The sequence below is a fragment of the Ceratotherium simum genome, chromosome 7, assembly GCF_057802395.1.
Source record: "Ceratotherium simum simum isolate JZ-2026a chromosome 7, ASM5780239v1, whole genome shotgun sequence".
Lineage (NCBI taxonomy): Eukaryota > Metazoa > Chordata > Mammalia > Perissodactyla > Rhinocerotidae > Ceratotherium > Ceratotherium simum.
Window position 1 is genome coordinate 20669285 of NC_141906.1, and position 27003 is coordinate 20696287.

At 44.8% G+C, this 27003-nt stretch overlaps 1 protein-coding gene and 1 non-coding gene across 8 annotated transcripts in view; both read left to right on the top strand.

The window, feature by feature from the left end:
• DENND2B (DENN domain containing 2B) overlaps positions 1 to 27003 on the top strand; it is a 152245-nt gene that overhangs the window by 26228 nt on the left and 99014 nt on the right. For 2 of the 7 annotated variants that reach the window (XM_004418408.3, XM_087433251.1), the window contains exon 1: positions 18793 to 18976. The exons of 2 other annotated variants lie outside the window; for them this stretch is intronic. The gene's annotated coding sequence lies outside the window, so the exon portion shown is untranslated. Of the gene's footprint in view, positions 1 to 15335; positions 15352 to 18116; positions 18206 to 18792; positions 18977 to 27003 lie in introns of those variants that run through there. 3 more of the 7 variants (XM_087433249.1, XM_014782781.2, XM_087433252.1) reach the window with 3 other exon arrangements.
• LOC147916564 (U6 spliceosomal RNA) lies at positions 25986 to 26093 on the top strand. The gene has a single exon (XR_015552823.1). It is a non-coding gene; the product is annotated as a U6 spliceosomal RNA (small nuclear RNA).

A 27003-nucleotide genomic window follows, 5' to 3' on the forward strand; every position in this document is an offset into this window, starting at 1 on the left:
TCCCTTTTTGATTGTAGGGTAAAAGCTGGCCCTAATCATAGCTGATAAGCGTGGCACCAAGACTGCTTCAGAAAGGAAAGTCAGACATTTGGGATGAAATTAGACAGTGTGAAGGATCAGTGCTATCAGTCTTGTCCTTGTGAAAACCTCTAAAAATACCAATCTTTTAATTAACCTGTCATTTTTCCAGGACCACAATTTGGGATATGTAAAAATAATTTGATTTTATTCCTCTTACGTTTCGTTTTATTGCTAGTATTTACAAAAGTTTTTTTTTTTTGTATCTTTATTATATATAAACAGTATTTTAGCCATGTTATTCATTAATGAGCTTATTTGGGCATCTACCTACCACGTCTAATGTTGTTTCTTTGGGAAAATCTCTTCAACTTATAAAAGTGACTGACTGATAAAGGAGTGTTCGGTGAAAGCACAGTCTTCACCCTGGCTCCTACTGGTGATGTTGCTCTGGAAGGAGACACTTCCTGTCATATGGAGAGAGGAAAAAGAGTGGGTCTGAGGAGTGCCTGGAGCTAGATCAGGAAGGCATGGTTCTTTCTCCTGTCTGAGTCTAGGTGGCAGCTGGAGGTGCTGGGGTGTGCTATGTCTGACTTTGCCTGAGCTCTTTTCTTTCACTGTGTGTCACTTCAGGAAATATTTTAGCTTAAAGCCTGAAGAAGTTCCCCCACTTTAAAAATCATGATCTAATTATGACAGGCCCACATTCTTTAAACATGTTGTTTAGTAGAGTCAATTGAATTATCTCCTCCTATTTTTGAGTAGGAAATAATACATTCTTGTTGTGATGCCGTATCAGGTCTTAAATGGAAAGCGTCTAGTTTGAAGCTGTGTATATTTCCACTGGGATAAATCTGCTGCCAATTTAGGAAAACTGAAGATGTCCCTGTACTCTGTCTGTAAACTGCAGCATCTCCTTGTGGAATGAAAAATTCAGGAAAATAGAACAATTTTCTGAATAAAATTCCAAATTCTACTAGGTTCCAAGTGACTGAGAATTTCCTGTTAGAGGGGGAAAGCTTATCCGTATGTTTTTGCCTGGGGATAGTGTGTGTCACATAGTACCAAAGAAGTATGTTCATAGGTGATTACCTCTTTCTGTGGTGCCCAGAAATGGTTAGAGCTTGTCTTTGGTCTCATCTCTTTGAAAAAAGCAGCATGCGTTTTGATCAAGGTTTGGGAGTAAAATCTGTGGCCACAGGGCAGGGTGAAACTAATGGTTTTATAAGTATCAAACCTTTCACCTTTGCTTCATTGGCACCAGGCTGTAAGTAATTGAACTAACCAGCTACAGACTTTTATTGTGCAATTTTGAGGTGAAGATGGGCAAAATCCCAGGGGTTGGGAGGCAGACATGTGGCTACCAGAGAGATGACATCAGCTAGTTTACTGGTGCCTTGGAGGAAGGGGAGATTCCAGGTGCTCAGCCTCCTTCCTGCGTGTGGGGGTGTCTAAAACCACCCCCAATCCTCTTGGCAGCCAAGGCCTTTGCTTGCGAAAAGCCTGCCTCTAATTCTTGCCTCCTGTTCTCCCCAGAGGGACCTGAAATTGGAAAGGGCCTTGCAACCTTGGCTGTGGGAACAAAGGTTTGAGGAATGAATAGACATGTGTGTGTCTGTGTGTGTATTTTGTGTTAATGCTCACAACTGGTGAGGGTTTCCAAACTAGGGGTTGGATATGAGGTGAGAAGGGAAAGCATTGTCTGGGTTTTCTGGAATCTGTATTAAGAATTGCCCTTTTCTTGGAAGGGAAAGCAGTTTATGATTTAACTCATTTTTTATTAAAATTATTTGATTATTTTCTTTTGATACTCTTAATGTGGGCACCTAGCATACAACTGGAGGCATTTCTAATAACTTCCTTTTTATGTTCTGCTCCATCTCTTTGCTTATCCTAGAATACAGCCTTACAAGGCCATAATCTATGAGAAATTGGAGAAAGCACTTCTGCTGGGAAGATCTTCCTCTTTGCTCAGCCTTGCCTTGAGTGCAGACTTCCGGGAAGTGTGGTGGGGCTTCTTGTGAAGCCTATAACTAATAGTAGGAATGGAAAAAACTTTTGACCTCTGAAGCATGACAGAGAGAATAGAGCTGGGAGGCACTGGAGCCCGTGAAGCCCATCTGCTTACCGGCTTTGTTTTCCTGTCAGATGTTGGGCACCCGCTCTGGTTCTACCCACCTCCCTCAAGACGTGGAAAAAAATGAAGCCCCTGCATGGAAAGCAGGTAATAAAGCCACCAACAAAAGCTTACACTAAGAGGTTTAGACATCCCCATCCCAGGCCTGACTTGGGTTTCTTTGGGGCCAGCAGTAGCTTAGGGTTTCTTGAAGACTCTTGCTTACGTTCAGGTACAGCCACTGCTTACTTGAAGGCACCTTGAAGGCTGGGCTGCTTACTTACACCTTCAAGTAAGCAGCCCAGGCTTGTTCTGTCTGGGCATCTTTCCACCACGGTACTTTTCTCTTCTTTTGGGCTTTCAGCTATGAGGACCTTCAAGATCTCTGAGCTGTCCAAGTCCTTCTTCTGAGAGTCTAGTTCCTCCCCTTCTGGGCCCAGGAAGCTGTGGTAAGCTCTTGGTTTTTTTCTCAGCTGGGCACTTCTGGGAAGCTGTCTGCATTCCTTTCTGCCCAACTCTCTGCCTCTGGGGCTCTGTGGGGTGCGGTTGCTTCATAACTCTGTGACGCAGAATGCTAAGGCAGTTCCACTGAGACCAGTCACTGGAGATAACCAGGAATTTGAAGGTGGAATTGCCTTTTCTTGCAATCCTGGAACCAGGACCTAGCATTTCATGGGGTACGGTGTGGTATTAATTCTTCTTAAAACTTTCTCCAGCTTGCTTGCTTGTCTCCTTGCCGCTCCTGGAAGGGAGGGGGTGAGGAGGAAGGAGACTGCTCAGTTTCCTGTGATCTTTCTTTGGCGCTGGAGGTGGGTGCAGCAGATGCCCTTTGTGAGGAAGGAGCTTAGAGTCACGTGAGAGAATCTGTCTTTTGGTCGCCATTTAACTTGGAGTCTTTCTAGTCTGGGTATGTTGACACTCTGAATGGTTTGTGTAGGCATCCCCTGGCCTGTGAAGGCATTTGCCACCTTTACCTGGTTTAAAATCTTTCAGAGGGTAGCATCATCAGCTCCTGTAAAGTAGAAAGGGCACAAGAGAACATTATAAAGCATGAACACGCTGGGCAGGAGCCAGAGGGAGGCTCCTTGCCCTAGATACTACCCAAAGATGTGTGTGTGTGTGTATTTGCGTGTGTGTGTGTGTGTGTGTGTGAGAGAGAGAGAGAGAGAGAGATGGCTGGAAGTGGAGGGTGAGAGTGAACACTTCTAATGAATGGGAAAGAGTAGTCAATCTGGAGAGGGAATGGAGGAAGCTGGCTGTGGAAAGCATGGAAGCTGGGAATTTTTGCAGAGATGGATTCCAGAGTGGCTAGGAGCCAGAAGTAGTGGGGAGGAGGGTTTGGGCATGCTTACTTTTGCTTGCATTGCTGAGTACCTTGGATATGATGGCCATGAATGCCTTCCTCTGGGAATAGGGCTGGTCCCCCAACGGCCCTCCCCACCCTGCATCCATAATATACCTATGTGATTCTTGCCTTCAGGGGTCTTGGCCTAGAGTGTTCTGGGGCAGAGGTGTTAGGTCTGAGAGTGAGCTGACCAGCCAGAGTCCTTGCCTCCCAGTTTGCTGGCTCTCTAAGAATGAGAAGCTTCTTTAAGGCTGCCAGTCCTTGCTGGCGTGGCCTGTAGAGGTGTCTATGCCCTGGCAGGTTACAGAGGTTTCTCATGGATGCCCTACCTCTTTGGGGCTTGAGAACAGATGGGGCTTAATTTAAAGCAGACCTACCTCAAGGGCCCAAATCTGAAATGTATGTTACAAAATTACCGCTAGTCTTGGCTCTTCTTCCCTCTGTGTCTCTTTTTTCCCTCTGTGTCTCTTTTTTCCCTTTATCTTCCCATCACCGTCAAGGATTGTGAGCAGCCGCTGCTATCACACAGACTGATCAGGACATTAAGAATGGAGCTAAATATAACTGTCTGCACGCTGCTCTGATGTGCTCAGGCTGGTCCTTGGAGAAGAGGTTGATTTGAACCTGTGATAGAGGGGGCCTTTCCACCCCAAACAGAGCGGGTAAAAGCAGGGAGGAAAAGGTGGGAAGGTACTTTAGGAGTTGGGAGGGTCTTGATTCCACCCCTCCCCTCTCCCCACCTGCACCACCACCATTTCCTGTGAATGGTCAAGGGCTGGAGAGAAAACCAAGATGTTGCTTTTCAGCCATCAGGCAGTCAACAAGTACTTGCTGAATTTTTCAGGTTAACCAACATTGTGATTCAAATATTATAAAAAGCTTGTTTTCTGGCCTAGGGAATTTATAATCTATTGGGAGAGACAGAATTTGTTAAACAATTAGAGAATATTGAAGATCTTAACTGTGTTGGGTTACTGTGAATATATTTATAGTTCAGAAATAAAGTTGTGTCTTAAAACTATAGGAAAACTTTCTTGGAGGAGGCAAGATCTTTTCTGGTCTTTGAAAGTTATATCAACTTTATATAAGCAAAGGAGAGGTGGGAAGTGTTCTGGACTTGGAGAACAGCAAGAACATAGAGAGAATGTGGCACTTCGGGGTCACTGCAATGATTTGTTGTGGGAATGGTAGGTCTGGCAGAGCAGAGCTGGAAATTTGAACTCTGGAAGTTCTGCCTTGTTGCATAGGAGATGGGAAGTGATGAAGCAAAAGTGGAATTTTGTGGAAATCAATCTTGTAGAAGAAAGTAGGGTAATTTCAGAGAGGACAGAGACTGGCAGTAAGGAGACTCACTAAAGAGTATGGGACATCAGCAACAGAAATTGAGAGGAAGAGGGTGAATCCTAGAGAATATTCAAAAGTAGAATAGGTAGAATCTAGACATGGGATATTAAGGATGAGGTTGAGGGGAAGGACAGAGGATGCCAAAATTTCTGCCCTGTGAGAGCTGAACATTACTGATAGCTTATGTTTATGAGGTGCTTTGTACTTTTAAAAGTGCTTTTTCATTCAGTAAGTATCTCAGAGTTGTCTGGGCTCTTAGAGCTCATCTAGTCTGGCTTCCTTTTCCAGATGAGGAGATTAGAGCCAAGAAAGAGGAAGGTACTATTCCCAACTCACACAGCTGTTCAGTGGTAAAACGGGACTTCCAGTCTTGGCCTTCTGTCTCCTAGGGGAATTTTAAGGGAGTAGCACAGAGGAAGGAGTGTGGGGTCAGAGAAAAGTCCTGTTTAGTTGAGTGACGTTAGGTGATTACCAATCTCTCTGAGCAAAATGAAGCTTATTCAGAAGCATTCAGACCAGATCAGTGGTTCTACTACAAGATTTTTTTTTTTGAGAGCCACTAGAAAAGGAAGATGGACTTCTTGGGTCCTTTTAGTTTTGAGATTCTTAAGAGTACACAAAAATAATGTAATGAATGTATGTATATGAGAAGTATTGAATTGGGTTTCCTGAGAGACTGTGGCTGGTTTCCAATGTGGTGCCTTTTAAGGGAATTTCAAGAGTAATTTGACTTCATGTGATTTTTACCTTATGTGCTGACCACAGAACCTAACTACTGAGGAGGACACAACTCTGTTGTTAGTAGGCTATGGCCAGTGATAGCAGCCAAGAACTCAATATTTGCAAAGTTACATTATGGCTCTGTTTGTGTTATCCACTTACTCTCCCCGCCTCCTCTTAAGACACACACACACACACACACACACACACACACACACACTTTTCCTCCATTCACCTTTTTCTTTCTCCTTCCTTTCCTCTTTTGTGCTTTCTTTTTCACTATTTTTCTTGTCTCATTCCCCTTTCTCCATCTCTGTCCTCCCCTACTCTTATCTATTTTATTGTCTAAATACTTCCTCTGTTGGAGTAACTTCCCTTGTTGGTTAAACTCAGACATGACTATAGCAAAGCACCTTGGAATATTCTGTTTTGTCTGTATTCCCTGATGTGGTGGCTGGTGCTCAGTGATCCAAGCCAGAATCTGAGAGCCTGGACCCTTCTGGACCCTTCTTCACCACGGTCAATCATCCTTCAAGTTGTTTTTTTCTATTAAAATAGCTCTTCATCCTCCCTCCTTGTGTCCATTCTCACTGCCCCATACAGCAAGAGAGAGAGCAGAGAGACAGAGATCATGGTTGAAGAAACAAAAATAGAGATGAGGGTCACCTCAGTGTCCTCAAAAGCATTTTGCAAACCTCCAAATCCCAATTTAGAGTCTCCATCTTTGCCTCTCACAGCTCTTGCAGCTCTCTCTGGGTCTCTGACCTTCTGTGTTGGCTGGTGGTGATGCTTCTGCTGGCTGTGTTCGGAGAAATCCTGAGTCTGAAAAGGAACAATAATTTAATAAGCAGTGGTAACTCTCTTGGGTGTACATAGATGGAGTCAATCCTTATCTTCTTACCGAATTTTCCCTAAGGAGACTTACCCTCCTCAGCTCCTGTGGGCGTTTTCCTTGGAAGAGGTGTGTCTGAGCATTACCAAGTGCAGATGTTATCTGCACTGATGATGAGTGGCTGCAATCTTTCATCTCTTTGAGGACTCTCAAATGATTGACTTCCTTTGCTTGAGAGCCAGTGTCTGCCAGTTGCAGCCTCTGGAGTCCCACGGCTTGTGAGAAAGAAGCCTTCTGCTAGCATCTGCTTTGCTGGGGACAGTAGTCCTGACCCTTTGTTCTTTTCACTCTGCCCCCCTCCTTCCCAGTGATTAGCAGCGTTAGCCAACCAGTTACATGGGGTATAGGCAATCACATTAACCCAAGTAAGGAACCCTGACACTAAGAGAATAATAGGCTTTTCTGAATTCTTTCTTTCCTTCAAAAGGTTAAGTGGTACTCAGATGTGTTCCTTGACATCCCTGGGAGTAATGCTCAGGAATTCCCCCAAATATGCTGTTCTCAGCCTTCCAAACAAGCTTCCTCCTGTTTCTGTCCTTCAGGATCTTAAATTGCTCTCTCCTCTCCTTCCAATTCTTCTGTTTGTCCTCTCATCTCACCCGTCTTCCCTTCCTTGCAACCTGGGATCTAATTTTTTCCCCTATTGCATAGGTTTCTCTATGTTCATCTCTAAGTGAGTGAACATTTATAAGCACTTCTCTTTATACAAAAGGCAAACTAGCTCTATTCTACATAAAAATGGGTTACACCTAGTGCATGTATTGTTAAGGAAGGAGCTAATCATTGCATAAATTAGAAAACTCTAGGTTCCTATCCGTGGGGAAAAAGAATGGTTTAAAAAATGGCATCTTCTACCATAGGACATTGAAGTTTATTTAGTATGACACTCATCTCCTAGGATAAGAACTGGATTTTGAGAGGCCACTGCTCTTTTCTCTTCCTGATTCTCCTTAAGTCCCTAGAAGAAGCATCATAGTTTCCCATTATGGGAGATAATCTGGTACGTATATATCCCAGCAATGCTTGATGGAGCTAAAATGCTGCGTTCCTATGGTCTGCTGTTTCAGTTACAACAGTCAAACTCGAGTCCTTGCTCACAAACAGCTATCAGATGACAGCTTAGTAGAGAAGTTTAAAGATCCACAAGAATTCACTGATAGTTAAAAATATCACTTTCTAATTCTCATCATGGTGAACCATGGTTTGGGGAGATGATGGGTAAGAATTGTTTGGATTCCTGAGCTTTTCTGTGTCCTCCCTAAAGCTCAGATGGTCAGAGCCCCAAATGGGAGGTCTGATGTGAGTAGCAGGAGGGACAAAGGGCAGATCAGGCAGGGCTCAGCTGTCTCTTCTTTCTGTGAGCTTTCCTTATCTCATCTAGCCACAAGTCCCCAGAGATGACTCTGTGGGCATAAAAGTGGTAGTTTTCTATCGTCCTGTTCTGCAGGAGGACTTAAAAGCCTCATGAACCAGCCATGTTACCTTATTTCTCAGGTGAAGGGGCTCCACAGACTTGGTTTTCTTTTTTTCCTTCAGTAGACTTGCCTGAGATGTTATTAAGACTCCATTTGCCCCGGAGTCTGCAAATATAATGTGTGTCCCCTGGATACACTATTGTTCTAACCAGAATGGAGCAGAGTAAGACATGGACCTCATTTGATCTGGGCTCGATATTTCAGTCAGTGAAACTCAAAATCACATTGACTCATTAACTGACTCATATTGAACCATTCCTCATGTCTGTTTTACTTATAACCATCTTTATCTTGTTGACGTGCAATTTTTTTCTAAACTTAAGTGTAAAATGATATCTTTTAAAATTTTTATCTTGTTATATTTACCCTATGGTTCTAGTTTATGGAGGCCTTTTTTCCTGGTTACCTCTGGTATATTAGTTATCCCTCCCAATTAGTGTGTCATGTGCATTTTTGATAAGCATGTCTTACTCAAGTCATTGATGAAAAGGGTGACCATGATAGGATCTAGAACAGATGGGAAGTGTCCAAACTTCTAGGAGTTCCAGAGCACTTCTCCCTAGTTGATATTGATCCATTTTGCAGCACCCTTTGGGCCCAGCTGTTCTGAGTGACCAGACCAGCTGCCAGTGTATTTCTATCTTATCCACAGGATCAAGACAGATTTTTCTGGAGCCAGCCCTGTGATGGTCTGGTAGTTAGAGTTTGGCACTCTCAACGCTTTGGCAGCCCAGGTTTGTTTCCCGGTTGCAGAACCACACCACCCTGTCAGTTGCCATGCTGTGGTGGCAGCTTACATAGAAGAACTAGAAGGACTTACAACTAGGATATACAACCACGTGCTGGGGCTTTGGGGAGAGAAAAGAAAAAAAAGAGGAAGATTGGCAACAGATGTTAACTGAGGGCGAATCCTTCCCAGCAAAAAAAAAGAAAAACAAGAGAGAGATTTTTCTGAAGTCTAGACAAATTGTGTCCCTGGTGTTTTTTGATATATGTGTGTGCATATATATGTGTTTATTTATGTGATACATAATATATATCATATATAAATATATATCATGTAAATATGTATGCATATTATTTCTTACATCCCTAAACTATTATTTATAGACCGCTTGCTATCTATTGCTGAGTGTTTTACATATATTATCTCCTTTATTCTCCACAATAATTCTTTATTAACTTCATTCAAGAAACGTAATGACGTTTTTTAGCGTGATTTGTACTTACTCTCCAGTGGTCAGTGCTTCCTTCTCTATGTGCTTGCCGCTTTTCACGTTTCATTCACTCTCTTCTGGAGTTTTGCCTATGATATTGCTTATTTAGTAAATACTTCTTGAGCACTTGCTGTATATAAAGAAAGCACTGCATTACAGCCTGTTGGAAATTCAAAGGCAAATAAGAAATGGTCCCTTTGCTCGGAAGAGCTTCTATGTAGTTAAAAATATGAAGGAATGAACAATGGCTTTGTGAGGGAAAGAGAGAAAGCAAAAGAACCACAAAAAAGAGAGTCCTGAGCGTGAATGGAACATTGAAACTAGCCCACGTACAAAGTTCTAAATGGAAATCTTCAGAAGCCATAGTGGTGGTGTATTCCATGTTAGAACCTCTTTATGAAGATGGAAGGTATCCAGCTGACTGACAGTGTTAAGTCCTATCCCAGCACTTTGTTGGAGTGTCTTCCTGAGTTTGAGGGTGAGGAGAGGCAGGCCTGGAAAGAGGGTCTACTTAGGAAATCTTTCATTTAAAAAATGTTATTAAAATTATCGAGAGTATATATATTTTTAGGGGCTGGCCTGGTGGCATAGCAGTTAAGCTTGCGCTTTCTTGTTTCAGTGGTGGCCCAGGGTTCGTGGGTTTGGATCCTGGTTGCATATCTACGCACTGTTCATCAAGCCATGCTGAGGCGGTGTCCCACATAGAAGAGCTGCAACTCTACAACTATGACACACAGCTATGTACTGGGGCTTTGGGGAGAAAAAAGAAAAAGAAGATTGGCAACACATGTTAGCTCAGGACCAATCTTCCTCAAACAAACAAACAAACAAACCCACTTGAAATTTACCAATGTAGTAATGATTGACATGGAGGTTGTTTCTAATTTTTTATTATTATAAGTAATACTGGGAACATGCATTTTCTTCCTCATACTTTGGAATTTTTCCTTAGGATAACTTCCCAGAAGTGAGGATACTGAGTCAAAGGATATGAGCATTTTAATTGACCTAGCCAAGTTATTTTCCAAAAGCTGTGTCCTATTTACTGTTTAATAAATGCCATCTGTACTTTGTTCAGCATAGATTATGTTTATTTTAACACATTTTTCCTATGCGTTATATATGTGATTCATACTTTTTTAACAAAATGGGACAATTTATTACTTTTTCTCCCAGTAATATAACGTGAACACTTCCCTATTCTACCAAATATCCTTCTACAGCCGTGATTCTCATTCTGGGGGCAGCTGTTCTTGGCTGTAGAGTGTGAAGGGTGACTACGCTAGTGCTTCTCAAACTTGTCATCCTTACCCACCTTTATGATTTGTACCACATTTACTTTTATTTATTTGTCTTTAAATTGGCTTTTTTAAAGCTTTCTATTTTTAAATAATTTTAGACTTAACAGAAAAGTTGCAAAGACAGTACAAGTTCCCCTGACTTATATAACTATGGTACAATTATCAACTAAGAAATTAATGTTGGTATAATTCAAACTGTAGACTTAATTTGGATTTCATTAGTTTCTCCCATTCAAGGTCCTTTTTCTATTCCAGGATCTAATCCAGGATCCCCCATTAGGTTTAATTGTTGTGTCGTCTTATTCTCCTCCAACCTCTGACAGTTCCTCAGTCTGTCCTTGTTTTTTACGACCTTGAGACTTTTGAGGAGTACTGGTCAGGTATTTTATAGAATGTCCCTAAGTTGGTTTTGTTTGATGTTTTCTCATAATTAGATTGAGGTTAAGGATTTTTGGGAAGAACACCACAGAGGTGAAATGCCTTTCTCGGTGCGTCATATCAGGGGTCCATGATGTCAATATGTCTTATACTAGTAATATTAACTTTGATCACTTGGTTAAGATAATGTTTGCCAGTTGCCTCCATTGTCAAGTTAACTGTTTCTGCCTTTGTAATTAATAAATATTCTAGGAGAGATATTTTGAGGCTGTGCAAGTATCCCATTTCTTTTTAAACTTTTACCCACTAATTTAAGCAAAACAAAACTAAAAGCAAACAAAAAACATATATACCTTCTTTAGCATTGGTCTCATCAATGAGATCAGTGAAAATGGGGTTACTAGCTGGTTATCTTTTTTCTTATGCACATTAAGATAAGTATAAAAGTATTAAAATTTTTAAAAATGTTTGACCATATCCCACTTATAATCATCTTGTATACACACCACACCTTGGAAACCCTGGACCACTCTGAGTTGCTAAACACCAAATGGTTTAGGTTCTGTGGTGATATTGTTGATCCCTTATTAATTAGATTGACTAGTTGGTTGATTTGTTTCATTAGTTCATATATTAAAAATTTATTAATTGTACTTGGTACAGAGCCCTAAACTAGGATTCAGAGATAAGACATAGTTCTTGCCCTAAAGAATATTACAGGCTAGTGGGAGAGTTAAGGCGAATAAGCCTTGGTGCACTAAAATACAAGGCAGTGAGCATGGCTGACGCTGGAGTAGTTGACTCTTTGTTCCAGGAAGTACAGGGGGTAGGGGTAGAGAATCCAGTCTAGCCAGGGAAAATCAGGGGAGATGGCATGGAGGAGGTGACACAGTCTGGGTCCACACTTCTGCAGCTTTGCCTGTCTTATTCTGGGGGGTACTCCTCTCGCAGGCTCAAGGTATTTTCTTGGTTATATCATGGAAAAGCCATTTGAGTCCACATTCCTCTTATTCCCCCATCTGCCCCCATCCCACCCCCCAGTTTGTACCCTACCTCCCCTATCCTGAAGGTTCAGTCTTGCCAGGTTCAAATCATGGTTGAGCTTGGAGTTCAAAGCCAAGTAAGCATGAAAAGCTCATTCTGGAAGGATAAAATGGTGCTTTTAGAGAGGGTCTGGGATATTGCTTCCTTGGTCCAGTCTTTCCTGGCCCCAAGTCTACGTTTATGTGGCCCAGTATTAAAACGTTCAGACTTAATAAGGGGTAGTGGTCAGGGGCCTGTGGATTTGAGAGATTCCAGGAAATTGGCCCATATATGAGCACTGTGACAGATACTCCAAGAGACTGGATCAAACCACTCAGTACCTTGTGCCCTGGAGATCTGAACTTTCTGTTTCATATTGAGGGTTGTAAGCTGAGTGGAGGTGAACTAGGGCTGGAAGGTTGGCAGACCGAAGGAGAGTGCGCTCAACCCAATATGAAGATGTGCAGTAGTTGCTTCACCACAGGGCAGTGGGATCTAGGATAATTATAGGCTGAATCCCATACTTTCCTAGTTCAGAGCCTTAGGGTTGGGGGATGGGAGATAAGTGGGAGGCAGGTGGGGTTAGGGCAGGAGTAAGGACCTGGGAGAATTTCCTACCATAAAATGCTGGGACTTGAGCATAGAATGGGTATTTCTCTGTTTTCCCAGGAAGGCTGTGCACGCAAAATATGTGTAGCAGTGGCCAGCACACTGGAAGTCCTGCCAGAAATGGCTCCCAGGCAGAGGAGGGCTGGGATTGCCATCTGGAGGGAGACATTTGTTTTGTTGATTTAAAGGCCCTAGTAGAGCCCGTGTAGAGACTGCTTGATTTGCAGTAGGCAGATTGTCTTCCAAGAGAACTTTGTTAGATATTGCCAATTCTTCTGCTTTGTAAAGGCGGCTTTGTCTCAGACTGATGGCTGGGCCTAAGTCTCTTGGCAGAGCCTCAGTCTTCTTCCAGGCACTTCCTAGGCCATTTCCTAATTTCTGCATCCTGTGTTTGGTGCCTTTCTTCTCTCTCCAGCCTTCCTTAGGCAGGAAGCCCCAGTCTCCTATCTTTTCCTCCAGGAAAGGCTGCCTTTTGTTAGTGACAGTCTTCTGTCTGATCCTAGGCAGATGACTCCAGAGCCGCAGGCCAGTGGTTCTCCTGAAAGGATTAGATGGAGACTCTGTAGCCCCTGAAACAAGTCTTCCTGCCACTTTGGACTCAGTCAGAAAGGAGTGGGACTAGGTGACTAGGACAGAACAATAGGACTGGGCGACTGCAGTAGAACAATGCAATAGAACATGCAAGCTAGAAGCACTCTTGGAGAATGGCTGGTTACAAGAGCCCTCTCATTATATGCAGGAAAAAGCAGAGGCCCTAAGGGGGATAGGGACTTGCTCAAGATCTCACCAGCCCAGAAACCAGGACCTGGGCTCCAATCTGCTGACCCTTTCTCTACTCCTGGATTTTTAATTTTTCTCTTCTTAACCACATTGTTGCTCAGAGGTAGAAAAGGAACATTATAAAGCCCTAAAGGGCTCTTGTGTAAACCTGCCTGCTCGCATGGCAGCCAGAGCCCAGTGTAGGAGAACTGGGCAGGACACATGCCTGATTCCTGGTTACTGGGGTAGAACTGGATGTCTTCAGTGGAGATGCTGCTGGACCTGTATCTGGTGGGGATTGGGAGCCAGGCACCCCAGAGGCATCTGAAGTTATACTGTATCTCTTGGGCATTCTAGCATCCTACTAGTAATATCAAAACAACAGCTCATTTTTCTTGAATTCCTTTGATCCCAGAGTAAGGAGTGACTTTAAAAGATTTACTCTGCTCCTTTGTTTTCAGATTCGGAATTTCATTTGTTTTTAAAGAGACAAGAAAATACCATAAACTCTTCTAGTGACCAAACCTAGAATCTAATTATCACACACACACACACACACACACACAGACATTCTCTTGGTACAATGTAGATCTGTCCACTCAAATTCCCTCATCTTATGGAGGGGACAGCTGTTTCTCTTTTTGTTTTGTTTTTTTAAGGAGTATTTTTCAATGATTCGTTTACCCCACACACATTAATTGATTCCCCACGCTGAATGAAATGCTAAAGTGGATAGACCTCAAGGGGCTCACAACTGTGGAGGAGACAGGGGTGCAAGTAACAGTGATAAAGTGATATAAATACCATAATAAAGGCATCTTCACACTGCTGTGGGCTTGCAGAGTAGACAAACAGATTTTGCCAGGAGGTCAAGAAATATGTCACAGAGGAGGTGATAACTTAGTTGGGCCTGGAAGACAATAAGATTTTGCTAGTGGGGAAGGAGAGGCACTCAGATAAAGGTAACAGCATGAGCAGTGGGAGGAGGGAGAGGAAACACAGTTTTCAGAGCACCAGGTGGTATGCTGTGGTTGTGCCTGTAATGAGATGGTGGCAGCAGGGTAAGTGTGGGCTGGAGATGAAGCCAGAAAGGATTCCCGATTTTGGTGGTAGTGTTCATATGAGGGGGTTGGACTTAGCCACACTGCTGTTGCTGTTATTTGGGCCTTCGTTATTTTCCCCCCGACAGAAGTTTTTAGTTTTTTTTTTAGTAATGGAAAAACATTTCTTTCAAACAACATTTTACACCCATCTCCAGATTATAAAACATAATATGGTTTTTTAAGTAAAAATGTATTTCCCATGAGCAGAGTGACCTGCACAGTGGAGGTGAGAGAAAGCGTTTTTGTCCCTGAATGGAGCTGACCTGAGAGAACCCTCGCATCTGTGGGAGTTGGGCCATGCCTACATCCCGCTTGGTTTGGCAGTGACACTGGTGGTGGAGTGCTTGTGAGTGAACACTCTGGTAATGGGAGAGGCTGTAAAACCCTGGAGCGCGTCCTCAGAAGAGTGACCTTACGAGGAAAGTTCTGGGAAACAAACCACACGGAGACTTTACAGGAATTTTTGGTTGAGCCCACAGGCAAGGCACATGAGGAAAGGAGATGTAATTATAGTTTGTAAGTCTGTCAAAAGATACAATGACTGACATGAAATAGCTGTTCTAAGTTTCTTCTTCCTGTAGAACAGGAAGAAATGGGTTTTTATGCATTCATTCCATAGATATTTATTGAGCACCGGCTGTGAGCTGGGCCCTATACTAAATGCAGGGAATATGGTGGTTAGCAAAACAGTCAAGGTTCCTGCTCCTAAGGAACTCACAGAGGAAGCCTGACAGCAAATAATTGCACAAATGTGTGATTATTGATTATGGTGAGCGCTGTGAAGGATAAGTCCTCATTTCCATTGGAGGATCATGGAAGACTTCTCTGAGGAGGTGAGAGGCAAGTCAAGGCAAGGAGAGTAAGAATCAGCCAGGCAAAGACTAGGAGGAGTGTCCTGGGGGAGTGTCCTGGGGGAGTGTCCTAGGCAAAGGGAAACCGCCTGGAAAAAATCCGGCACTTCTGGGAAACTAAGAGAAGATCTGAGTGGCTAGCACACGAAGGGTGCTGAGAGGAGGCTGGAGAAGGATCATGCTGGGCCTGACAGGTCCTGGTAAGAATTTAGGTTTTATCCTAAGTGCAGTGGGAAGCCATTGAAGTGTGTGAAGCAGGAAATGACATGATCTGGTATAAAAGGGTGATTTAGACAGCTCCGAGGAGAATGGAGTTCTGAGGGCAAGAGTGGAAGCTGAGGTGAGTAGGAGGTTTTTGTAGTAATTAAGGGGAGAGACTGGGGTGGCAATGGAGGTGCAGAAAAATGGACAGATAAAAGATATTTTGAAAGTAAAATTATTTGGAATTGGTAAATAGATTGGATGTGGGGAGAGAGAGGCAGGGAGATGCAAGGATATCTCCCAGGTTTCTGGCACAAGTACTCATGCAGGCCTCTCAGCAGATACTAGACCACGTAAGGCTGTAAAAGCCCTATCCTTTGGGAAAGTAGGATCGAGTAGGATTGATCTGAATCCAGCCTTGCAGAGGCAACAGAGGGGTTCAGTTGTCCTCCTGCCCTGCCCAGTTCAGGGAGCTCACACACTATAGCAGCACCCAAGCAGGGATGCTAGTTCTCCTTACTCTTGCCATGTCCCTTCTGCCTAAGGACAGGGCTCTAAGGAACCTCTATAACTGCAGCATGCCACTAGGGGGAGCGTAGCCTGCATTCTGTGTCTCTGGTCTGGGGGGCTTTTTGAAGTTTGGATTACTTTAGAGACTGACTTGTATCAGCTTCAGTACTCAGCCCTGGCTCCTGGTCCCTCATGCTTAGAAGAATGCCTGACATATGGTAGGTGCTCAATAAATGTTAGTTGGTGTTAATGATAACTGTGAATATTATCTTATTGTAGAAGTGGCTGATCATCACCTCTTCTTTCTGAGTATGGAGACTGGGCAAGTGGAATGTGCATTGTGAGGGTCAGGAGAAGAGCAGAGGGATGCCTGTTGGGAATGGGCAGAGGGAGAAGTTGAGTGATTCGATGGTGTTGCACATGCCGTTTCATCCTGTTTTCCTTTGCAGATTTGGGACACTAGGGCCTAGGAGGGATTCCTGAGCTGGTACTTGGGTGAGGTTGGGCATTTATGGTGGGGGATTGGGGATGCCCCCTTTGAAGCTCTGAGTGCTTCACTGAAGCAGTAGTGACCATCACTTAGGATTTGTGCCATCCTGTTATTTCCTGTTGAATCTAGAAACATTTCTTCTACTTTAGCCCCTAGCACATACGTACCTTTTAAACTCAAGTCAATTAAAATCTTGTTTTGAGAATTTTGCGATATATTGGAAGTTAATCAAAAACACAAAGATTCTGCCAGGGATCACTGCGTTACAGATTCCATCAGAACCTCTCGAGCACTATTTTAGGAAGCAACCCATTGAAAAATGTCTTCCTTGAGCCTCTATGCCCTTTTCTTGGGGAGATACCAACTGCCCCAGGTTTTTGTTTGTTTGTGGTGAAGAGCAGCTGAGATGAATGCATTCTTTTTTTTTTTATAATTTTATTTATTTATTTATTTTTCCCCCCAAAGCCCCAGTAGATAGTTGTATGTCACAGCTGCACATCCTTCTAGTCGCTGTATGTGGGACGCGGCCTCAGCATGGCCGGAGAAGCGGTGCCTCCGTGCGCGCCTGGGATCCAAACCCGGGCCGCCAGCAGCAGAGCGCGGGCACTTAACCGCTAAGCCTCGGGCCGGCCCGAGATGAATGCATTCTTAGCCCAATGCCTGATTTAAGGAGAATGCTTTCACACACATCATCTCTTTTTATGCTCATCCCAGCCCTATCAGTTCCCCAGGGGATAGATTTTATAGGTGGAAACTGAGAGGTTAGGTGACTTGCCCAGGGGCACATGGCTAGTTAGTACTGGAGCCAGGCACTGCCAAGGTCTTCTGACCCCTGCTCTGCCTGGTACACTTGGAGCTACTCTGCTGAATATATGGACGCGAGTTGAAAGGCTTGGGTACTTTTTCTAAATCTGTTATTTTCCGGTTCTGTGACCTGGGGCAAGTCATTTGACCTCTCTTTTAAATTTTTTTTTAATCCGTTAAATTAATATGATAATACTAGTCCTAACTTTCAGGCCTGTTGTGTTGAACAGATGAGCCAAGATTTGTGAGAGTATTTTGGAAAAGCATAAGGTAATTTATAGCTATAGGGCAGGACTTCTTTTCTCTAATCTGTGCACCAGTACAATTGACATCTTATCAATGCTATCATAGAGTCTTCAGGCTAAAAGGATGGTAGTCAGGCCTACCTCACCATGACTCAGGGAGATTCTTTACCTTCCCCTGGGAACCCAGCCTTGTAGCTCATAACTGGTTATCAAAAAATTATTAGTTTTTAAGATCAGATGGCAGTATACTTTAGTGGAAAGTGCACCAGACTAGGGGGCCGTGGACTGGTCTCTACTCTTAGTTCTTCAACTGCCAACTAGGTTATAACTGCAGACCAAACATTTGGTCTCTCTGAGCCTCAGTTTTCCCATCTATAAAATGGTGATAATAATATCTGTCCAGTGTATTTCAAAAGGTTTTGAGGATCAAACAAAATAGTGCATGTAAAAGAATGTTACAGAGCAGAAATGTCCGTGGAGGGATTAAACTTAGAGGACCTGCTGTGTCCCAGGTACTGTGCTAGTTCTTGGACAGGAGTGATATTATTACTGGCTGTGACAGCAGCTCACAGAAAGCCTGGGCTTTGGCTGCAGGCCCTGAGCAGGGCAGAGAGACGAGGCTGTATTTGTATCACATTTATTGCTTGGGCTGTGACTCTGGACTTGCCCAGGACTCTTATTGGTCCTGACCCAGTGTCTTTCCTCTCCATTGCAGGAAGATGAGAGACTGCTTGAGCACCAGCCCTAGTACCATGAGTCCCTGCACTGGTTAAAGCCATCGCCACGACCTGGGCAGGCAGCAAGGTAAGCAGAGAGGCCAGTCCAGGCGAGCTCCTGGGATGTGAATGCATTTCCGCCTCAACTGCTGCCCAGAAAATCCCAAGTGCACAAACAAGTCAAGGCAATGCATCTGGGTCCTCCTACCCGCGCTCCAGGACCCAGAGGAAGGGCTTGCTTCCCCTCCAAGTGCTCCAGCTAGTTCCCTCCCCGCTGGCCGGGATTCTTCCAAGTTATAAAAAATGAGACACTGGAGGGGAGGAAAACAAGTCCACTCACTGTCTTCTCCCCTCTCCCCTCTCCCCTCTGAGCTGTTCAAGCAAGTTCCCAGGAGCAGCCCAGAGCCCTTGTTTGACTGGGAGGTAGGAGGAGTGGAATGCGTGCAAAAACCAAGCTGATCAAAAGACAGTGCTGTTTCATGGAAGCCTCCCAGAACTGAGAGAGCGAGGGGAGAGAGAGAGGGAGAGGGAGAGAGAGGGAGAGAGAGAGAGGGGGAGAGAGAGAGAGAGGGAGAGGGAGAGAGAGAGAGAGAGAGAGAGTGTGTGTGTCTGTGTGTGTGCGCGCGCGCGCTGGCGAGAACAGTGTCTCCATGACAACTGGCCTGGCCGGCTAGCAGTGCTCTGCTCATTTGGCTGGAAGGAGCTCCACGAAAGGTCAGAGGAAGGAGCTGTGGGAAGCTCGCAGCAGGTATCGGAGCTTAAGCGAGTGGATTTGGGGGCCCTGGGCTCCCTAACAGACTGTAGAGTGAGCCAAACTCTGCCGAGAATGGAGTGGGCAGGAAAGCACCGGGACTTTCAGGTAAGGTCAGCTCCGGGCTTACATTGTTTTTCCTCCTTTCCTGGCCGTAGTCTTGGGCTGTTTTCTGGGAGGCAGGCGAGTGTCTGTACTCTCTGCTCAGGGTTCGGGGCTCAGGAATGATGTCATGCTCCAACAGTTGGATTCTATTAGCTTAAGGAGGAGGGAAACAGCCAATTTTCTTGACTTTGCAAATCACTTTGCTCTCACTCTTGCTGAACCTGAGGTGTTTAGACTTCGCTACAGAAATCTTCTTACTTGTATTTAGCACAGAGGCTCAGGGTATTTTATAGGAAGAGTCTTTCATATAGAAAACACGTTATCATCACTCCAGCATTATGCTTGTAGTTCTTACAGGGAAACTCCAGTGTCTTTTGAGTGGCTTGGTTTGTTCTAGTGAATACTGTCTGTTTGTCTCTTGGTGCTGCTATGTCTGACCTGTAATGAAAAAAAAAAGCTAATTAACTCAGCTAGGATCCTGTGGTGAGTTCCAAGTCTCGCTGGAGCGGTTATTAGGACAGAGGGACTGTCTTAGGGATATCTGAACAGGGGTCGGTCTCTCTCTCTCCCCCAGGCAGCTTGGTAAGAAGTGAGCTGTCTTCCTTCATCAATAAGGTCTGTCACAGGCTTTCGTAAAAAATATATGAGGTGGAGGTAGGGGAGTGTCTTCGGGTTAGGGGGTCTGCAAAGAGGTTTCTTATCCTGATATCTCAGTGTGAGCTCTCAGCGGCAGCTGCTAAGAGCTAGGTTGCCTGAGGAGACAAGAGGTACTGTGGTTGTGCTGGGTGGATTCCTTGGGTTAATATTTTAACCAAATCTCAGGGCATGCATTGTCCACACTGGGCACTCCTTCTACTCTGTTTGCCCTGTGTTTTGATAAAGCTTGTTCTGACCTAGAAGGAGTGGAGTGTGGTGAGCTTAGTGTGGCCCAGGAGAGGAGATCCTTCCAGAAAGGCACTTTTATAGGTGATGGGCTAGCTAGGTTGTCAGTAATCTTATTAGGAGGATTAATGCAGTGGATACTCCCTGCAGTGGAGACCCATAGGAGATGTGCTGCTGCTTCAGCCGTGTTATATCTTACACTTACTCCTAGGCCTCAGGGAACTTTGTGGATGCCTTTGGCTTCTCTGTGGGATGAGGGAACAGCTGCTGTCCTGGCTTCTCGGTTTTTCTTCTTGAACTTTCTGAACAGAATGTCTTTTGTATTCTGGCAAACAATGAGGGGGCCTTCTGATTAAGTTCGGGTCAGCCTGCCAGTGAGAGCACTGACCAGGTCCCCAATTCGGGCTCCCTGAATGTGTACATGTAGGCATGAGTGTTGTGGCCTGAGGGTCCACAAGGGTGAACTCAATGGCCCTGGACTTCAGATGGGCCCCTTCTAAAGTGGCCTCCTTTTATTATACCCCAGGGATCCTCTGCTTGGCTGAACTCTGTTTTACTGGGGGGATGTGGCATAGCACTGTTGGTTGGGATTAAAGTTGGGGGAGGTGAGGAGGAGGCATCTCTGAGTCAGTGGGCCCTTTGGTGGGCAATGCAAATCCAGGATCTCAGTTCTCCTCTACTTATGTGGATGTGGTTGGGGCTTCTCCAGTTTTATTGCCCCCACACATGTGAAGAAGGCTAGCAGATGATGTTTCTTTTTGTGTAGCAGAATGAATAATGGATTTGGGGTTGGGAGACTTGAGTCCATGGCCAGGTTCTGCTACTTGCCATCAAGGTGGCCATGGGCAAGACCCTTAACCTCTGCGACCTTCAGATTTATTAGCTATGAGATGGAGATGATAACTACTTCACAGGACTGTTGGGAGGAGCAAATGAAATAATTTCCATGAACATAGTTTTGAATAAGTCAAATCCTATATAATGTAAGATGTTATGAGTTGAAGCTTGAAGGATGGCCCTGCTCTCTTCTGGAAAGTCACTTTGCCTCTTTGTTCTGGTTTCCCCATTTATAAAGTGCCCTCTTCTTTTCTGCATTTATAAATGAAAATGAGAAAAATCTTAAAAAGCTTCTTCAAGATGTTAAAGGAAACAAATAGTGCTTTCTTTGGGTTGGGAAGTTTAAAAAGAGTGATGTTCACGGTAGACTTTGAGCCTCATAAATGATGCTTCAGAGATGAAGCTTTCCTTAGTCACCTGACTCATGTGTTTTCCTATAGAGGAGAGGGATTCCAGGGACCCTTTGCTCTTCTAGTGTCCCATAGCCACCTGGCAGTTACATGTCATAAATTTTAGTGGCTGGAAGAGAGGCTACTGGTTGCTAGGCAGGTTCCCTCAACCTGGTAGATTCTGCTGGGGAAACTGTTTTGAGTGGGCAGAGAGACCTTTCTCCTCTGTTCTGGGTGTGAAAGGCAGGGTTCTAACAGGCAGGAAGAGTTATTGCTCTGAAAGCCTCCTTGGGGGCTGGGCAGCTCTTTCAGGAACCCGTGTGGCTACAGCTTAGAGGGAAACAAGAAAGAAAGAAATAAGGAAGTGGGAATTCCAAGGGCAGAGAAACTTGATATGCCGTGGGACTGTGCCAAGGAACAGAGTAACAGGGGAGGGGAGACTCTAGGCCAGGGCATCCCAGATCAGTCCTCAGGGAGTCTGCAGGGCTCATGGCACACACTAAGTGGGTACACAAGGAGGGGCTGGGCACCCCACCCGCAGCCTCAGCTCTTGTTATAGGACAGGGGAAAACCTGCCAGCCGTGCGCTGGAGTGGTGTCTGGGAAGAAGCCCCTGAGAAGATTCTAAGTAGGCAGATTTTTTTTTTTAACAACAGAGACGTTTTTCCAGGTGAATCATGTCACAGCAGCCTCTAAGGCCTGAAGGAGAAGTTGTCTACAGCTTCGACTGGGGCTGCAGCTGTTCCCCACTCCTCATCGGTTCAACTTCCCAGAGCTGAGTCACAAATTGGATCCCTCCATGTTCCTTAAGGATTAAAAAGTAACATTCCTGTTCTCACTCCCTTTCTCCCCCTTCCTCTACTCCCTTTCCTGCACACTCTACCCCTGGACTCCCTCTCTCTAAAATTAGAATAATCAGTTACCCAAGGAAGTTGAAACTTTGAAATACCTTGGAGGACAGGCCAAGGGCATCCTCAGTTCCGCTGGCTCTGCCCCTGTCCCTGGAATGAAGGCTTTGGGTGTACGTTTTGGAGGGGCACTCCAGACTCCATATATCATGGCCACACTGCTGGCCTGGAGCTAAGAGAGGCTGCGCTCCATTCCCCATCGAGTCTGATTCTAAGAACTGCTTTGGGGAGATCCACTGGGCACCTGAGGGAGGTGGGAGGGTTTGAATCCTGGGCCTTCCAAAGCACTTCCCTGCAGGCAGGTGGGACTCAGAGACCGAAGAGCATGTCTTCCTGTTGCTTCTGTTAGCTGTTACCTGTCACTGCTCTGGAGACTCCTGGTTTCCAGTATTGGGCCCAAGAGAGTTTGCTGAGGCAGCCAAGCAAAGGGAATGCATACCTGAGCCTGGAGGAGGCCAGGCAGCAGCCCCGCAGAGCTTTGGCTGGGTCTCCCTTCTGTGCCTCTGCACTAGCTTGGGAGAAGAGGATGTTTAGGGCAGGGCGGGGGGAGGGGAAGGGGAAATCTGCTGGCAGATAATTGAGTTCTTTGAGTTAGAGGAACCATGGAAAGTGGAGAAGGGGCCAGGAGGGCATGAAAGGAAAAAAAATGACCATCTGGCATAGTCTGCAGAGACTCCTCTTTAAAGCTTGTGGGAAAACGTGCTAGTGAGTGCCTTCTGGAGGTAGGGAGGAAGACGGCATCTCCTTTATGCTGGGGAGGAGGCGCTGTGGGCCTCTGTCTCAGTGAGTGTGTGGGGTGAAGTGCTGGGTGCATCTGTCCTAGGGGAACATGCCACGTAATATTGTCTGATAGAAAAACCCCGCTGGGGTCTCCATTTCTAGCTGTAGGCCCTAGAAAATGCGCCTGTGTGTGTGTAGGGGACAGGAGGATGTTAAATGAGTCTAGACTACCTTATTGAAGGATTTCTTCAAAGATCCTTCCTCTTTTTTTTTTTTTGACTCTGATACACCGTTGTCGAGAGGCTGTTGAAATTATCACAACACTCTTCTCTTCTAAAAACTGCCTGGACGTTAGATTGCACTGTCTTTATAAAGGTTGAATTATGTGCAATTAGGGCATGAAGGCTTCTTAACCAAAGCTGACCTATTCCTAAGGGTTTATCATGAAACCACTGGTTTCTCAAAGATCCAGACTCTTCTGTGTGACTTGTTGTCACTGAAGGATTTGTATATGAGCTGGAGATTGACTAACAGGAAGCAGCACAGTGAATGAAGGACTATTTGAATGTGGGAAAAATGAGATAAACAGAGGGTTGTGAGAAACAAGATCTGAAGCAGTTGAAAGACTACTAGAAGGTAACAGGAGAGAGTCCCTGGGCAAGGGGACTGAGGAGAAGGTAGTTCTCAGGGGCAGCTGGGGTGATAGAAGCGGGTACCTGGGGCTGACCAAGGAGGCTTTACAATTTAGCAGAAGGCTGGCCTGCCCCCAGGGGACTCAAGGAGACAATGTTGCATAGGTCCTAACAAATACTGGGAGGGCGAGGGTGAGTGGCAGTGGCTGGCATTGGGGTTGACACCCCTGTTCATTTGCTCTTGGGCTCGGAGGCATCTCTCATGCCACTGTGCCCTCGTGGTCTGCTCACCCATTTAGTCAGTGATTACAGAGGGTCTGGGCCTAGGGCTGGGGAGGATCTAGAAAGTATCAGGTGTGGGACTTATCTCATATACGTTGTATTAGATATTGTATTGTAGTTATTTCCTCCCCACTGTGAGCCTCTGTCTGTCTGTGTGATTGAAAGAGAAGAAACGTAGACCTGCTGAAGTTTTGGGTTTTGGTGGTAGGGTTATTGACTTTCTCATTCTTTAGGCTGGGACAAAGGAGGAGGGTTCAACTCTTAGACTTGGATGTAAAGCACTGTTTGAATGATGGAAGAGAGCCAACTGAAGGGCTGGAAATAGGAGGAGACTGAGGGTTCTAGACCTGTGTCGAAGCTTCTTTGAGAGTGTCAAAGGGTGGGGCGTGGGGGGGATAGGAAAAGGGAAATGGGAAAATCGGAAAGAAAATTATGAAGTCAGCTAGTTTTTAGAACTCTTTAGCTTTGTTCGAGGAACTGAATTTTGGTGTGCTCACTTGTGTTCTTGGAACACAGGCTCCCTTATGGAGTTCTGACAGGTAACTTTTATAGATTGCTTTTTTTTTTTGTGAGGAAGATCAGCCCTGAGCTAACATCCATGCCAATCCTCCTCTTTTTGCTGAGGAAGACTGGCCCTGGGCTAACATCTGGGCCCATCTTCCTCCACTTTATATGGGATGCCGCCACAGCATGGCTTGATAAGCAGTGCATCGGTGCACGCCTGGGATCCAAACCTGGGCTGCCAGCAGTGGAGAGCGCGCACTTAACCGTCGCCACGGGGCCGGCTCCTATAGATTGCTTTTAAATGAATCAAGCTGTAATGTATTTATTCAACTATCAGTGACTGTTAGATCCTCAGTGAGTGTATGGTGCTGTCTTCGAGCAGCTCTGATGGAACCATTTGTACTTAATATGAGACTGTCACATCTAGGGTAGTGCCGTGAGTAAGAGCTGGAGCTCGGGTCTTACAAGCCTACGTTTAGAACCTGAAATTATGTTTACTAGCTGTGTGACCTTGGGCAAGTTATATAATCTCTCTGAGCCTCAATTTTCTTCGAGGCATCTTTAAAATGGATATACAGTCATGCGTCGCTTAACGACTGGGATATGTTCTGAGAAATGCATCGTTAGGTGATTTCGTCCTTGTGCAAACATCGTAGCGTGTACTTAGACAAACCTAAATGGTATAGCCTACTACACACCTAGGCTATATCGTGCTAATCTTATGGGACCACCGTCGTATATTGGTCCATCATTGATCAAAACGTCCTTATCAGGCCCAAGCTTGTTATAGTTGTGGTGAGGATTAAATGAAATGATACACCTAAAGCTCTCAGGCCAGTGCCAGGCATGTAGAATGTTCAATGTTTTCCATTATTATTATCAACTTAGAGCAGCATTTGAAGAGAGTAAGGCTGGCAACTCTTAATCAGGTTGTGGTTACTACGCTAGAAAAGTCAAACCAGATTCTTCATTTAGTAGGAGTTTATACTTTGCATTTTATTCATCTTTCTGTCAAGACCCCAGGAGAGTTTCTGAGGTGGTCCTTTTCAACCCAGCTTCATAGTCGCAGCTTTACCCTCCTGGTAGGATGCTTACCCTTCACAGTGACGGGAGACTAGAACTGCCTCTTGCCTACGCCCTTCCTGCAGGCCAGCCCAGGTAGGGCCCCTGTGGGCCTCCTTAACCCAGCATTGGAGGCCCTTCACAAGCTGCTTACAGTGCTCTGGACACAGGCTACCCCAGAACTCTTCCCTCCCACTTCCACGAATTCTGCCTATGTATTCCTCAAGACCCAGCTTGGAGCACAGGCTTTGCGGCCAGCTCTGGAGGTTTGTCGTCTGGCTCTTCCTCTTACTGTCTGTGGACCTCTGGGGAGTTAACCTCTGTTAACCTTAGTGTCTTCATCTGTAAATTGGGAGTAATGTTACCCATCTCAAAGATTTGTTCTAAGGGTTAATAACATGAGTTAATTTATATAAAGCACTTAGCTTCGTTCCTGGCACAAATATGTTCCTAATAAATGTTAGCTGCTGCTGCTGTTAGAGATCTCTCCCTCCTATGAATTTCTCTGCCCTGGCCACATAGTCAGCAGATCTGAGCTTTAGTGCTGACTGTATCTGTCACTTGGCTGGGTGACTTTGGGGAAGTAACTTGGCTTCTCTAGGCTTCAGTTTCCTCTTCTAGAAAGTGGAGGTTTTATTGAGTGTTTTCAATCAACATTCTGACTTGACTCTTCAAATGGGTATGTCTTGTCTTCCCAACTAGATTCCCTGAAGTTCTGTTTAAGTATAACATTTTATACATTTTATTTCCTCAAATTGGCCAACATATGTAGTTTATGCTTAAAAAATATTTGAGTAGTGCTCGCTTCAGCAGCACATATACTAAAAATTGGAACGATACAGAGAAGATTAGCATGGCCCCTGCACAAGGAGGACACGCAAATTCATGAAGCGTTCCGTATTTTTAAATTGAAAAAAATATATTTGAATAACTTTTTTTTTAACCCCATCAGTTGGATTCCAGGAAGCATTTCGACTTGGTTCTCATGACTTGGAGACTGGGAACTTGTTCTCAGATGCTTAGGGCGTGGTTGCAACAACTTGCAGAGAGGCTCTAGCCTTTAGGAAGCTAGAAAGTCTACCAGGTCAGTAAGAAAGGAGGTGGGTTTCACTTGGTACCCCTGGGAAAATTTTGGTCTACAGATGTTGGGGGTAGTTGTTTGTTATGCTGTATAGACTGAGACCAGCTCTGGGAATAAATACTGCCATCACTGTTTCTTCTCTCAGTGGTAAAAAATGTCAGTGTTTTCTGACCAACCCTCTCTCCTTGAGAGTTTGGAGTGAGCCAGTTATGCTCAAAGACACACCTGTGTGTTAGGGGAAGAGCCAGCCAATGAAAAGAGTAATGTTGAGAGCCTGGGCTCTGGGTTTGGACTGTTGGGGTTCACATTCTGGCTCTGGCACTCACTAGCTCTGTAACCTTGGATAAGTTCCTTAGCTTGTCCATGCCCCAGTTCCTCTTCTGTAAAGTGGAGGTGGTAATAGTACTATTTCATAGGGTTGTGGTGAGGCCTAAATATCAAGTGCTTAAGAACAGTACCTCATATCTAGTGCTGAGTGAAATGTGAGCAATTATTGTTATATTTATTATTCCCTGGTAAGCCAAGCAGAGTTTGTGACTGAGTGGTTAGTCTGTCCAGTTTGTTCTGCTGAGAAATGTGAGGCGATAGTTCCTTCCTCTGTGTCTTGGGCAGATATCTAGTATCAGCAGAGCAGTAATAAGTGTCCTCTAATCAGTACATAGATCATAGCTCTTGTACCGTGCTTTTGTAAAGAAATATATAAACCAGAGTGGGAATCTGGCTGAACCAAAGGA